At 37.4% G+C, this 14,476-nt stretch overlaps 1 protein-coding gene across 1 annotated transcript in view; it reads left to right on the top strand.

The window, feature by feature from the left end:
• The window catches only part of DPYD (dihydropyrimidine dehydrogenase), a gene marked incomplete at its 3' end in the record, with an annotated part of 286,251 nt that overhangs the window by 28,108 nt on the left and 243,667 nt on the right, over positions 1 to 14,476 (top strand). The gene's annotated exons all lie outside the window — the stretch shown is intronic.

Here is a 14,476-nt window from a genome sequence, read left to right as displayed (position 1 = left end):
GGACTTGCACTAGAGCAGTAAAAATTAAAAACAACAAAAAATATTGAGAATCATCTTGAAAAACTAATTATACACTCATTTGCTTTGGTTGTATTCATAATCCCTTTAAATTTATGGATATGTGTAAATGACATTATTTGCATGACTTTACATTCATAACACTCTTGTGTTGTACACTGCTATGAATAAGTATTTGTAAAGGTGTTCTGACTTGAAATGCAACGTGCTTCTTTGGAAGTCTTTCTTAGTACCTCTTATTCTTTCCTTTCTGAACATTTCAACATTATAGTGTTGCAAATAACTGTAGAAATAATGGCATTCATGTTTCTAATTGTGATTTCTTGCTTTTGCTTGTTTTGCTTCATACACTTAGGGTTTTCTCCCTATGTGGTTGATCATCTATGTACATAAATCTTTCATGTAGTACTAGTAAATGGAAAGTGATTTAAAATAAAGATTTGGGGAACTTTTGGCATAGGAAGCTACTTTTAGTGTTTTCAACAAATTGGATTTCAAGTTGCTACTCTCCTGTAACAGCGTTCCATAGGTAGACTTGCAGTGTTTTGTGATACATGACTCAGCAGAGTTAATCTTTTAAAAACTTGAGAACTGACAGCTCTTCAGTGATAAACATTTGCTAGCAAAGGGAGCTTTAGCATTTCAAAGGTCATGTTTCTGCTACAAGGACTGTGTAGAAGATTCTCATGATTGTATGCTGTGCACACAATAAAAAGCACTTTACTACCTCATAAATTTGTATCCTGGCTATTTCTGGTAGTGTACAAGCCATTCTGAGAAATAGTTATTGATTGTGAAGTGTGACAGATATTGTGCAGTCCTGGAATTCTCTTAATTGCAGTCAATATGATATGGTTGATTTTTTTTTTCTTAGTTGCTTTTATGGAGGTAAAGAGAATACCTGACTTACTAAATTAAGACTGTAGTATATTTTTATAATGTGCTTGAATAACACATAAAAGGTGCAGAATGTTAATTTAGTGAGGTATATGCATGTAGGTGTACGTATTTTTCTAAATGTCTGTAAAAGAGACTTGTTATTTTAGGTTGTACAGTCCTTTCAACTGCTACATGGTCACCCCGTATCCTTGGTGTCTGCATTTTTCTATTTGGATCCCAAGATTGTCTCTAGCATAGATAATTCAAATAGTACATTTTGACAGACTAAAGTTCACTTTGCTTTCCCATAACTATAGCAGACATTGGACTAGATGTGGGAGGAGAGATTTTCTGGCCTCAGTATTGTGAGGTACCTGCCTCCTTTTGCTAAAGGAAGCGTGTGGAGAGGGTTGCACATTGCACAAAGGCACTAAAATCATGTGGGCATGAAAACAACAACAACAAAAAAAATCCTAGTTGGATAGCTAAGCGGATGTATGTGGATCTCAGATGAGCCTTAAGTTGAGTGGGCAGTATGCCCAAATCCTCTCTGATTTCCCAGAGTGGTACTACTGGTCTGCCAGATGAGAGATACAATGAACATTTTTCCCCAGTGCTCCTGTTTGGAACGAGACTTTCCATTTTAACTTTTTCTTTGAGAAAAATGGTCAATTTAATATAGGTTTCAGTACATTTCTAGTCTGAATATCACAGTGCTCTGCATAAACAAACACTAATATCCAAGAAGGGTCTTGTTCTTTTTCCAGCTCTTCAGAAATTGAATGGTATTCAAATTAAGGATTATGTGAAAATAATATTTTTTGTTTATTTATGTAGAGATGTGCATAATAAACTTTCTGAAGGGTTTTGAAATTTACAGAAAACCTATGAACTTTCTCTAGTTGAACTTCACATACTATTTTAGACCTTGAGTGAGATAACGAGCTGATAGTAGTTTGCCATTACTCGGTGTATAAAAAGTAGTATTGTAAGAATTTGGCTTACTTATGATTGCATATAAAATCATAAAGCATTCAATTCAGTTAATGTTTTGCTTATTTTGTTAATGTAATCCAAATGGTTTATTTGTTATTATATATTATTGTAACTGCAAAGCTTAAGTAAACAATAAAAATACATTAGTTTTTTGAATTGGGGTTTATAAATGGACAGACTGTTCCTTTACAAGCCTTGAATGTGTATACAATAATTTAATTGGGTATTTTAGGTAGTAACTTGACAGAAAAATAGCATAGACATATACCTGTAATGTCAGCTTGCATAAGTAAGAGCATTAAGCTTTTGTTGAACAGGGCTCAATTTGTTCTTAATATATAATCACTGTAAAAAATCTGGATCCTGATCCTCAGTAAAGCTTCATCTAGAAATTTAAAGGAGCTTTTAGACTGGTTTGGCTGCTACAAGGAAATAAGCATTTGAGGAGTAGGAAGTGGCATAGCTAACGGTATGCTGACCCTGGTAGTTTTTTATAGGTGGCAAAACCAGACTGTGGACTGCTGCAGTAACCGTTCTGTGAAAGTAGGGTAAGGTAGCCTTGAGGAGCCTTAAAAGCAAAAAACCACAATGCCCCCCTCAAATCATAAAGTACCTTTTGGTAGAAGTGTGGAAGAAATCCAAAACTAATTATTAATGTCAATTTAGAAGAAGACATGATTTAGGGAGTTACTGCATTTAACAAGGTGAAGGACAAATTATTTCAGAAAGCAACAGACATCAGCTGGCAGGAAGGGATATTTTTTTCCAGTTAATCCATTCATTCACTTTGTGTACAGGTACCAGACAGAGAGAATCACAGGCTCACTGAAGTTGGAAGGGACCATTGGAGATGATCTAGACCGGTGGTCTCCAAACTTCGTTGGTTGTGCACCAGCAAAATGTTTTTGGGCATGCAGCCCCAATATGTGTATGTTTATTTCTTTATTAATTATATATATGTAGCACTGTACTAATATATTATGTGCATTATAAAACACACACAAGAATATAAATTTTAAAAAAAGATGGATAAAGATTAAATAAACACTGTTTAATTAAAAAAAAAAATATTTATAAAAAATATTTTCTTCCCACATCCAAGTGGATTGTCTTGCATACACTCCACTTTGGAGATCACTGATCTAGATCAGCTTTCCTGCTCAGAGCAGGGTTAAGTAGAACATGTTGCTCAGGGCTGTGTCCAGACAGGTTTAGTATATCTCCAAGGACGTAGACTTCAGACTCTTTGGGCAAACATCCTCACAATAAAGAACAGCAAAGCCCAAACAAAGAACTCCCAACAACACTCCACCCCCCCTCCCCCCCCTTTTTTTTTTAAACTATAATTCCTTAGATTTGTCCCTGTTTTTTCTTGCCCTTTCATTGGACATCACCAAGAAGAGTCTGACTCTGTTGTCTTTTTTCCCTCCCCCCTCCCATCAGGTTTTTATATATATTGATAAGATCCCCTCCAGACCTTCTCTGTTTGAGGCTAAATGTCCCCAGCACTATCAGCTTCTCCTGTGTGACAGATGCTCTGATCCCTTAATCACCTCTGTGGCCCTTTGCTGGACTCGTTCTGGTATGTCCTTGTCTCTCTTGTCCTGGGGAGCCCAGCACAGCAGCACAGGACACAGCTCTCGCTTGTGCGCTCTCTCTCTCTCTCTCGGGTCCTACTTGTAGGTGAATATCTGCAGTCTATCTTATGAACATTGATGGAATTAGTATGTGAGAAAGCTTTGCAAGTGAAAATTAAATCTGAGTATTTTTGTATAGACTTCTTATTAATAAAGGAAGATTTATACATATTTCTTTGTATTTCAAAGTAAGAAAGGAGAGAGAAAAGTTTGCTTGTCTGTTTGGATCAGTGTAAGAAGACACCAAAGTTAATTGGGAACTTTCTTTTGCGTTTATATATTTGCATATGGTTTTGGATAACGTGAACATGGGAATGAGGCTTCAACTGTGATTTCCAGTGTGATAGAAACAGTTTCTGTTCATGAAGGTATTCACTGTTATCTTGACAACTGTATAAGCTGGGGTTAGTAATAATCAAACTTCTTTTCACAGAATCACAGAATGTTAGAGATTGGAAGGGACCTCGAAAGATCATCCAGTCCAATCCCCCTGCCGGAGCAGGAACCTAAATGAAATTACACAGGAAGGCGTCCAGGCGGGTTTTGAATGTCTCCAGAGAAGGAGACTCCACAACCTCCCTGGGCAGCCTGTTCCAGTGCTCTGTCACCCTCACTGTAAAGAAGTTTCTTCTCAAGTTTAAGTGGAACCTCCTGTGTTCCAGCTTACACCCATTGCCCCTTGCCTACCACTGGACGTCACTGAGAAGATCCTGACTCCATCCTTGTGACACTCACCCTTTATATATTTATAAACATTAATGAGGTCTCCCCTCAGTCTCCTCCAAGCTAAAGAGCCCCAGCTCCCTCAGCCTTTCCTCATAAGGGAGATGTTCCACTCTTAATCATCTTTGTGGCTCTGCACTGGACTTTTTTTAATGTGGTCTAGAGTCTCAGATGTATTTGACAAATAGTTTCTATGGCTAGGCAAAACCCAAGATAACTGCACTGTAAGAAGGTCCAAAACTGCACTGTAAGAAGGTCCATGATTTCATAAGTGTTCATTAGTTTGCAGAGTAAAAGTTAGGGATTTAAAAACACGTGAACAAAACAAGTCAGTCTGCAGCACGAACTGTAAAATTACCTAGTAACCAACTTGTTAGGGCTCTGACCTGAGATATGGCAAATACAGGTTTATATTCTGGTTCTTAATCAGGCAACGTGGTTTTCCCAGTTTGAAAAGCCACATTATGGAGCTGTAAAGTTAGAGAAATGCAAGTGCGAAATATAAGGAAAATGAGAACAATGAAAAATATGTTAAAAGTATGCCTGCTTTCCTGTGTCGTTCTTAAGCTGTTCTGAGAGATGGGACTAATATCGGGTAAAGGGGAAGGTGAATGAGGAGGAGTAAAGATAATTGCTTTTGGGTTCCTGATCCAGGTCTTAAAGATCATCTATTCAAAGACATCTTTCAAGTTCTGGGAAGGTGGAAACTTTTGGACTGAATTTCAGTGACCCAAAGTAGCCACGAGCCTTGTGATTAGTGTGCTTATTTGGGACTGAGGGAGCAAGTTCAGATTTCTTTTCTGCCTTCTTCTATCTTTACATTTTTCTCCAGTGCAATCATTTCAATGCTGCTTGGGGCATGTTTTCAGGGGAGAAAGAAGCGATTGCTTCATCTGTATTTAGCAAAAATGTGCTGCTTCCAAAGTGCAACACCACTATGCCTTCTTGGGTGACCAGCGCACGTTCCTCTGATGTATCTCACCAACAACCAAACACCCCACCACCCAGAGGACGTACTAATTAGGTAAACCATTTTGATATATAGGCTTATTCATTTAGAACTTTATTTAGACTACAATTGGCTTAGAGATATTTCTTTATAAAATCCAAAACAAAACCCCAAAACAAAAAAACAAACTACAGATTTGTTCTCAGACTGAAAACAAAACAATTCTCAAAACTGTGGATTTTAGGGACTAGACCATGCTCCCCTTAGAATTTCTTTTCTAGATATATATCTTGACAATTTTATAAATTGAGAAATTTTAGTAGTACTTCCGTAGTAAAGAGCTATGTGGCTAATAGAAATTAATTTAATTTTGTTTTCAGTGCCATTTTGAACTCAAAACTTCACTATCATCCTTATTGTACATTACAGATCAAACAGATTGTCAACATCACTGGCACTGATCAAACATTGGCTTGGTCATGACCAAACATCTTAATCGTGCAAGACAGCCCTGTGTACGGATAGCTGTGACTGAACAAGCTGCTTAGATGCTAGAAGCTGTTCAGTGGCATTAACAAGGTTCTGTGTTCATGCAATTTTACCTTGCTCTTTGTTGGCTAATTAACTCCCTCTAGGGGCCTAGCAGTACCTGGGATGCATTGCTTCGTTCTTGCCATGATGGAATAATTTTTGTCTACAGACAGGCACTGTGCAGAACTGTTACACCAACCATGTACAGAAACCTGTGACATTAATGTAATTATTTTTGTGAATTTATTGGAACTCGTATTGTCTTTCTGTATCACTTACATGGAGAATTAAAGCACTTCATGTTTCATTCTGCAGTTAAAAAAGTTCTGATGAGTCCATTGTTTCAAGTCACAGGTATAACTCATACTGAAGATCTTGTGGAACTAGTGATAATGTTTATCTTCTGCATTTTAGAATGTCATTGCATTGCTATGTATATTTTTAAAATATAAATCAAGAAAATTATGAAGTGTCTTGTTTTGAGCTTGACCGTGAGATGGGCTGTTTTGTTGAATATCAGTTTCATAATACCTTGACCAGAAATTTTGATGCTGAATTATGTTTCCAGTTTATTTCAGCTGATTGTTCCACATACATTGTTCAAAATATTGTGCATAATTTCATATCAGAGGATTGAATTATACCTTGTAGTGTTTATAAGCAATATATGGATTTAGAACAAAAGCATTGTTAGCAAAATAGCAAGCAATATAGCGAAATAACAAATCATATTTATGGGTTTGGAAACTACATTACAATTACTACTTTTGTTGGTATACCAGAGCGTGCTTTAGGCAAGATCTTACCTGACGTTTTGGTATAATCTTGCTTGTTTTTCATACTCTTCCTTGTGTGTATTACAGTGATTGAATGATGCTTCAGACCTGTTCTGTGTATGGTAAACACATAATTGCCTTATGCATGTGTACTATTCCCAAAAAATATTTCAGAGGGGAGAAGAGGAAACAAAAACCACTTTTTTATCACTTCAAGAGAACGGATCCTGTTTCTGCTTTTGAACCATTTAGTTTTATGATTTAAAGAAAAGAATTGGATAACAGTCAAAATTTTGCTTTTTAGCAAACTGCAGGAGATGTTGTCTGATGTTGGTGGTGAAAGAGATTTTGAAAATCACTGTGGCAGATGGCTTACCACAAAGACTCCAAAGATGGCATGCAGTGGGTCCAGTGTCGTACCTTTCAGTGACTAATAGCCACTCGTCTGCAAACTGTTAGAGTAGAAAATCGTGCTACAGAATCTTGAGTTCACTCTATGGGTTCCCCCTTTGTTACTTTTTAAAATGTAAGGCTTTAAAATATTTCTGAAATTTGTTCTTTGTTACCATTAACAATCAGGAAAAAATGCTCTGGATTGCTGAAGATTATATATACAATATGCACTACCAGGTTTATGCATACCTTAGTTTTAACAGCCTATATGCTTTGAAAAAGGTTTTGGTTCATTAAATAAAAATTAAAAAAAAAAAAAGTTTGGAGATGAGTGAAGGAAATTTGCTGGTGGTCTTGCCATGAGCCCTGGCTTTCTATAGATTATTGATACTTGATTTTATGTTCCAGGGCTGTGTATGGTTTAGTTTGGAAGGTGGCTTATACCATTTTAGATCATAACAGGAGTCTGGGATGTACACAGAAGCTGGGTATGTTACAGCTTTGGCAAAGGAGTCACATGTTTTAGTTCAAGCTGTCGAAGCTCATGCTGTTTTATTTGCGAGTCATGAATTTAATCTCCACTGTAGCCAGCCTATTGAGAGTACCACATTCAACTTGTATTCAAGAAACCCCATTTCCTACAGTAACTTCTGTTTTGCGTACAGTCAGAAACTAGTCTGTCTTGACAAATGCTATTTTAAATATATGTACTGTTGTTTCTTTTCAGACGTTTACTGTAGTTCTCAAAAGCCTCAAAAAGTGTAATCTTTCTTCCCTCCTTTGTGGTGTCCTTTGAAGTCAGTGGGCTTTGTATTGCTGTGGGCATCCCTGAGTACGTTCTCCTTGGAGTTCAGGTTACAAAGCAAAGCTAGGGGATTGAGGACAAAATATAGTCTTAATTCAGAACTGCTTTATTAGGTAGTGTGTATTTGTCTTTGCATTGTATGTTCACTTTGGCCAGATCATCATTATCTCTTCTGATTTTGGTGTGTTTAGAACCCTTTGGTTATAATGAATATTAGTAGCTACACTTATTTTTTTTCTAATTCTCAAGAAGCCTAAGTATATTATACTGGCTGTTGTGGTTCTGGACAGAGGATCAAACATCCCTTTTCCTAGAAGTGTTTTGTATATTGGGATGAGGGTGTTTCAGAGATTAAACTGTGGGTCCAACTGTGCCAGTTTACATCAAAATTAATCTGCCCTTTCCCTTTAGATTTTTGAATTCATTTACTTGAGGCTATTTGGGAGAGCAATAGAAGATTATTTAAGTTTAATGTTCCAATTGAATCAACCTGTTTATTGAAAATAAGACTCTAATGTGTATTGGATTTTTTCAATAAATTAGTTGTTAAGAGGATAAACTAGCATCAGTACCACATATTTAGCTATTTGGCTACAAAATTTTGCAGAAACAATTTTCCATTCTCATTTCTAAGGAACACAGCTACTTTACAGGAAAATATCTTTTATTGGAGCTTGCTGTTGAAAAGTTGGTGGGCAGCCAGTTAAGCCCTAGACCACTTTAGGTCTTTCAGGATACCACCCAGAGACTCTCACTGCTTGAGAGAGTGCCTGAGGCAAGGCTACTGAATTTTAGCACCCCTAAGAGCGAGGAGTGGTAAGATTTCAGGCAACAGTTTGTAAAAAGGAAGCCGCTTACAGAGTGCGACAAGCATAAGAGGCGTCATGGAGAATCAAGGAACAAATGAAATATTCTTGAACAGCATCTCCTGCTGTCTTGAATGCCCAGTATTGCTTGTCTAGGATGTGCTTTGTAATGTGCAGGGAATATTGGCAGTGACAAGATTCTTTGTGGAGCAGGCACTTGCAGTAAGTTTTGAAGTTTTGTTTTGTATGTATTTAGCTTGTTCAACCAAGCTGGAGTATTTAGTTGGCTTGGTCCAAGACTGAACCTGAATTTTTTTATTTTTTTTATTTTTTTTATTTTTTTTTTAAGAAAGGAAAAATAAAAAGACATTATCTTCTGCAAAATAAACCCTTAGCAGTTCTAAATATCACCATAGTCTTTTGACCCGTTCCAATTAATTATAGTAATTGATCTGCATGGGGAACAGAATTTAATGGAAAAATTATAATAATACAAAAGACATTAGTTTATAATCTGACACCATTACAATATAATATTTTGAAACTAATAAGTTTTTGTAAAACTTTTTTAAATAGTGCTACTATTTTTTACTACTATTTATTAATAGTATATAATATTTCTCCTATTACTGTACTTTAAAAAATTGTGATTACTATTACTGAATTTAATATTTTTATTTAATAAAGTATCTTCTATTACTATATTGATAAATACTACTAATTTTATTATTACTGGTCAATAGTAGTGTTTAATACTCCTAATACTTTTATTACTGCTATTTTACTTACTGAAAGTTTTTCCATGTTTGTCAGTATTAACTAGTATTAACCAAGCACTTGTTTTGTATTTGGTAATGTATATATATATAAAAAAAAAAAAAAAAGGAATATGTTCTCGGTTGGTATCTGACAGTGTTACCAAAAGGGCAAGAAAACCACTTGTGCTTTGAGGAACATTTTTATTATAGAAAAATATATGTTTATAAAATAATTTTCCATGCTTTCTTTTTTTTCTCCTTCCTGGCATGTCTTCCTGTTTGAGCATTTAGGGGTTCCTGAGTGGTTCTTCCTGTTTATCTCTGTTTTTTCTAGTGAGTAGGAAATACACTTGAGCATGTGTAGAACAGCTGCTGTTCCCAGGGACCTACAGCATGTTCCTTGGCTCATGACTGGCTGTTGGATGTTGGGCTATGCCTTACACTGTCCACACCTCAGTCTTCCCCTAGCAGATTTACTTGCATGACAACTGCTGGTGTAGTTAACCCTTTTCTGTCCTGAAATGTATTCTCTTGTGATCTCTTCTCAGATAAAATAATTAATTGCAGTGGGAATTGTTCTCCCTATAATTAAAGAACTATGCAAGGATCTTTAAAATACTTAAGTAGGAATTGTTATAGATTTAAGAGAGATTCTGTCCCCACTGAGTGTTTACCACTAAAGAGAGCTGTGACTGCCTGGCTAAGCCCGAGTACTGCTAGCCATGTGGCTGCAGGAGCCAAAGCAGAGCTGAGAGTCCTGTTTCCTGAGTGCATTTTTCAACCTGCACTGAGATGCGTTGTTATCAGCACCTGATGTTACTTCTTTTTTTTTTGTGGGTAGATGTAGACAAGCTTAAATGGCTCCTATGTAGAGTCATACATTTAGTCATGGCCTACCTGTAGGGCACCTCTGTGTCATCCTCACTGACTCAGTCAACATTTGTGCAAAGCCAGTGCGGCAGCGCGTACCCAGGCAGGGGGATGTGCTGCTGCTGCGAGTCCTGCTTGGGGCAGGTGAGTGCTTCTGTGCTGTCTCTAAGATAGCCAGCACAGGCAGCCATGACCTGGAAGCTGCAGGGACATGGATGTCCATGTCAGTTGCTCAAGCCTACAGGACTAGGTTAGAACTAGGCTGACATAAACACTACCTGCATTTCAGGAAGGGTTATGTCAGGTCTTGATGCCAACTGTTTTGCTGTAGAGACCCCCTACTGCTGGGCAACACTGCTTGCTCATATAGATATAGTAATTCTAGGGTGTCTTCTGCTATTAGAGATGTAGCCATTCTAGGGATAAACTCTTCCGTGGCCAAATTCATCAGGATAGGCTGGTTAATACCCCAGGAGAAGGGAGAGGACCACTGTTCACCAAGTTACAGATGAAGTCCCACATTTTCCTTGCAGGAAACATTTAACCAGCTGGGAATATGCAGGATAAGTATTTTGCTCTCTTTCTTAGTTGAATTAGATTTATTTCAGCAAGTGTAAATCTCCCTATGCCCCTTGTTTCTCTGATCAATTTTTATTCTTCTACTTGGGTACGCTGAGTGCGTGAAGACTTCACCCCTAAGTTGGAAAGGCCTGAGTAATCTTTTGCTATTGGTGTTGCTAAACATTTTATCTCCTGCTAGTGTAACAATGTCATAACCTAAAATTTATTTTGTCTTAAAACTATAACTACAAACAGAGCTTTGAATCTCAACTTCCCTTAATATTTTCTCTTCTATCAGACTCATTTAATTCTTGATGTAAGATAAAAATTCATTCCTCTTGTGCTGAGAGTGAGGCCATGTCCTTGTTTTTGCTAGGATAGGGTTAATTTTCTTCTTAATAGCTAGAAAGCCCTGTGTTTTGGTTTCAGTGAGGATTGTTATGAGAACAGTGTTGATAACAACAAGGACACTGAGCTTGGGCAGTTTCCAAGAAGAGAGGACTGGAAGGTGGGGTGGAGAAGAAAAGTGTAGTAGTTGGTAAAACCCAGAATTGACAATTGGATACACCAATAAGATATTCCATATCATATTATGTCGTGTTCAGTATATTAACCGGGAATGACCAGAAAGAGGGGGATTCTCTTGGGAATCGCTCAGGCTCACTTTTCCAGGATTGCGATTTCAGTTTCGGGGTTCCTTTTCGCTCCCCTGGGATCTTTATCGGGGGGTGGTGAGCAACTGTACTCTGCATCACTCATATACATATATATATATATGTTATCATTATTATTCTTATTTTAATTTTATTTTACTCTAATTATTAAAATGTTCTTATCTCAACCTACAAGTCTCCTCACCTTTACCCCTCCAATTCTCTCACCGGTTCCCTGGGTGGGGGGTGGGGAAAGAGGGCAAATGGATAAGGGTGGGGTCTGTGAGTGGCTATGTCTTGTTTGGCTGCAAGCTGAGTTAAACTATCACAGACCACAAGCTGATAACGATAACTCGGTGTTTGTAATATAAAGTGTTGTTCCTGTAGTGTTGTCCAATTACACAATAGTAAAGCAGGGATGTAACACAGCAATGCTGCTTTCCTATTTGTTTCAGTAAGTTTAGCACAGTGGGAAATGTGGCATTCTTCCAGGGTAACGCGTCAAGCTTACAGTTGGCTTGAAGTGCAGTGGAAGTTATTATGAGACTTTGTGTGCTGGCTGATAACTCTTGAACGTATGCGGTGATTGTTTTATGCAGTGTATTTGATGTCATTTCATTGCAAAGAATTTATATCTTAATTTCGACATGTGGTATTCTAGCTTGTGGTGAACAAGCTTCTCTGTAGATGCTACGTTTATGGCATTGTAATTTTAGTAATAAAATATAATTTCTGCATGGTTAGAGATCATGTGCACTCTTTTTCCAAGATCCTACTGAATCTTATGAAATCAGAAAGAACTACTCCATTAATTTGGTCAAATGATGTAAATTTTTCTTCCAAAACAGTCCTATTTTTGAGGAAAAAATATATCTAAAGTAAAATGAAAATATATGTATAGTATCAACAGACTGTCTCATTTGTTTTTGAAGCCTAGAGAGCTAGAAATGTATCAGCAATTTGGTAGCTTGGAGAAACCAGAGATGGCAAAGCATCTTTCTTGGTACTGACACTGCTGTTGAGACTTGGGGAGTAGGATAGGAAGCTCTTAGAATTCTTGTGGTTATTCTCATTTTCCATTCATTTTCACATTGCTTTAAAGCCATTCGTCAAGTCAGGAGACATCACTGTTGTGCTGTGGCAGTCAACCCAACACAACTGTCTTAGATACATTAATATTATTTAAAATTTTGAACAGTCTTCAGCAAAATATATAATTTCAAAATAGCATGGGAGTGGCTTTATAAACTGCTCCATGGTATATCTCAGTATGCTTCAAATGTGATGAAGAACAGCCACCACTTATGGAGTACTAGCAAATACTTCACAATTAAGGAGTTATTCTTCAGCCTCATTAGTGGTCCTGGTACAGAGCTTACCAGTGCATAGTAAAAACAACGTTGGGGTTTCTTTTTGTGAACCGCAGATATTTCATAGGACATCAGTTAGTTTGAAGCAGTTTATTGAATGATGTCATAGGAAAAATATCAGCTGTACTGCACCTGGTTTGATTTAATGATTATAAATGTAAATTTCCCCATCTCAGGCTTCTTTTTATTCCCACTACTCATTTTTCAATCAGCCTTCTAGAAAGAGTATCTGACACCTCTTCAGACATTTTCTCTGTGGTATTAAGTTTGGGCTTACAGTAAAAACAGTAATTGCTACTAGCGTCTAAAGCTTTCCAAAGTTCTTTAGTTGCACACATAGATACGCCTATCGTGAAGCATTTCTGAACGCCTTTGGCAGCATTGATCCAGCAAATGGAAGGTTGTTTGTCACTGGCAGCATTTGTCGTTCCAGGAGGTGTGTTTGTTCCAACTGATTGGAGTTGTTTTGGCACTGACACCTGAAGAGTATAAAAGAAAATAAAGAACAGAGGAGGTGCACAGGGGTTAAAAAGCCAGCCATCAGGCTTGGCCCATGCTCCTTCAGGCAGAAGCAGTGTCAGGTGTCCAGAAAAAAAATGACCACTGACTTAGCTAAACATCAAGGCTCTGCACTGGTCTAGCAAAGCAAAGATAACTGCAGACAGTTATTAATGGGACTGAAAAAGGAGATCAATCAGTACTGATATCCCTTAGTAATTTCTACCAGCATCAAGAGCACCAGCAAATTCTCCATACAGTTAATATTGTGAGCTTGCTGACTGCAAATGTGTTTTCTGTATGTTTAAGGGTCCTTGTGCATCAGAACTGACTCACACAGTGGGGAGTGGAAGAAAAGTGAGTGTTGAGTGTATGAGGGTATGTGCTGATTTGGCAAAGGATATAGGTTGAATTGCTGGGTCGATAGTGTCAATGATCGGAGTGCCTTTCCAATGAATAATTGAGTATAGGGTGGTCAAAATTGTCTGCTCAGCAGTGACATAATTTGGCATAGTATGTGCCAATATTTAGTGAATAATACACATTTGGGACTGTCCAAGCTGGCTTTATGCTTCTACAGCTGCTTTCAGATCTCCGAAAAGTCTGTGTTGGACTGGAAAAAAAAACAACCCCACATTTGAACATCACCTGTCAGAGGTTTTGCGGACAGTATCTTGTGGTAGCGATCACAAAAGGAGGATCGGTCAGAGATAAAGATCAGAACTACAGAGTAACAAAACATGATTGTCCCTGGATATCCGGGATCAGAGTATCTGCTCAACACCTTGGTTTGCTTTGATGACTAGTACTGACACTGAGATGCTGCTGCTTTTTCAGTAACAAAACTCCAGAAGAACCACTGAGTCTGTATCTGTAACATGCTGTAATTTTTTTCACCTGTTTCCTTACAAACAAACGTACAGTGAGAAGATAAGGCATTACAGTGTGCTTTTCTGATGCTATGAAAACAAGCCTGCATTAAAAATGAAAGAAATATCCAAATCCTATAAAAATAAAGAGCATCTTTCTTTAATCCAAAGCCTCATACCTACTGGTGTACCAAGCAGAATCACTGAAAAGTTTAAACTTGGTGGGTTGTTTTATTGTTACCAATCAGTAATAAGTTTAATGTTTTTCAGACCTTCAATTATTGTGGCACTGAATTTTCTCCAGTAAATTTTTAAGCATTTCCATGCATTGTGTGGCAGAGTGTAGTCTTTTACATTTAGTGTGGAACTGCTTTTTGGCAGTAG

This window comes from Antrostomus carolinensis, unplaced genomic scaffold, assembly GCF_000700745.2.
Source record: "Antrostomus carolinensis isolate BGI_N321 unplaced genomic scaffold, ASM70074v2 scaffold2832, whole genome shotgun sequence".
NCBI classification, from domain to species: Eukaryota; Metazoa; Chordata; class Aves; order Caprimulgiformes; family Caprimulgidae; genus Antrostomus; species Antrostomus carolinensis.
The sequence above is the reverse complement of the archived record's forward strand: the minus strand, read 5'-3'. Positions and strand labels throughout refer to the sequence as shown.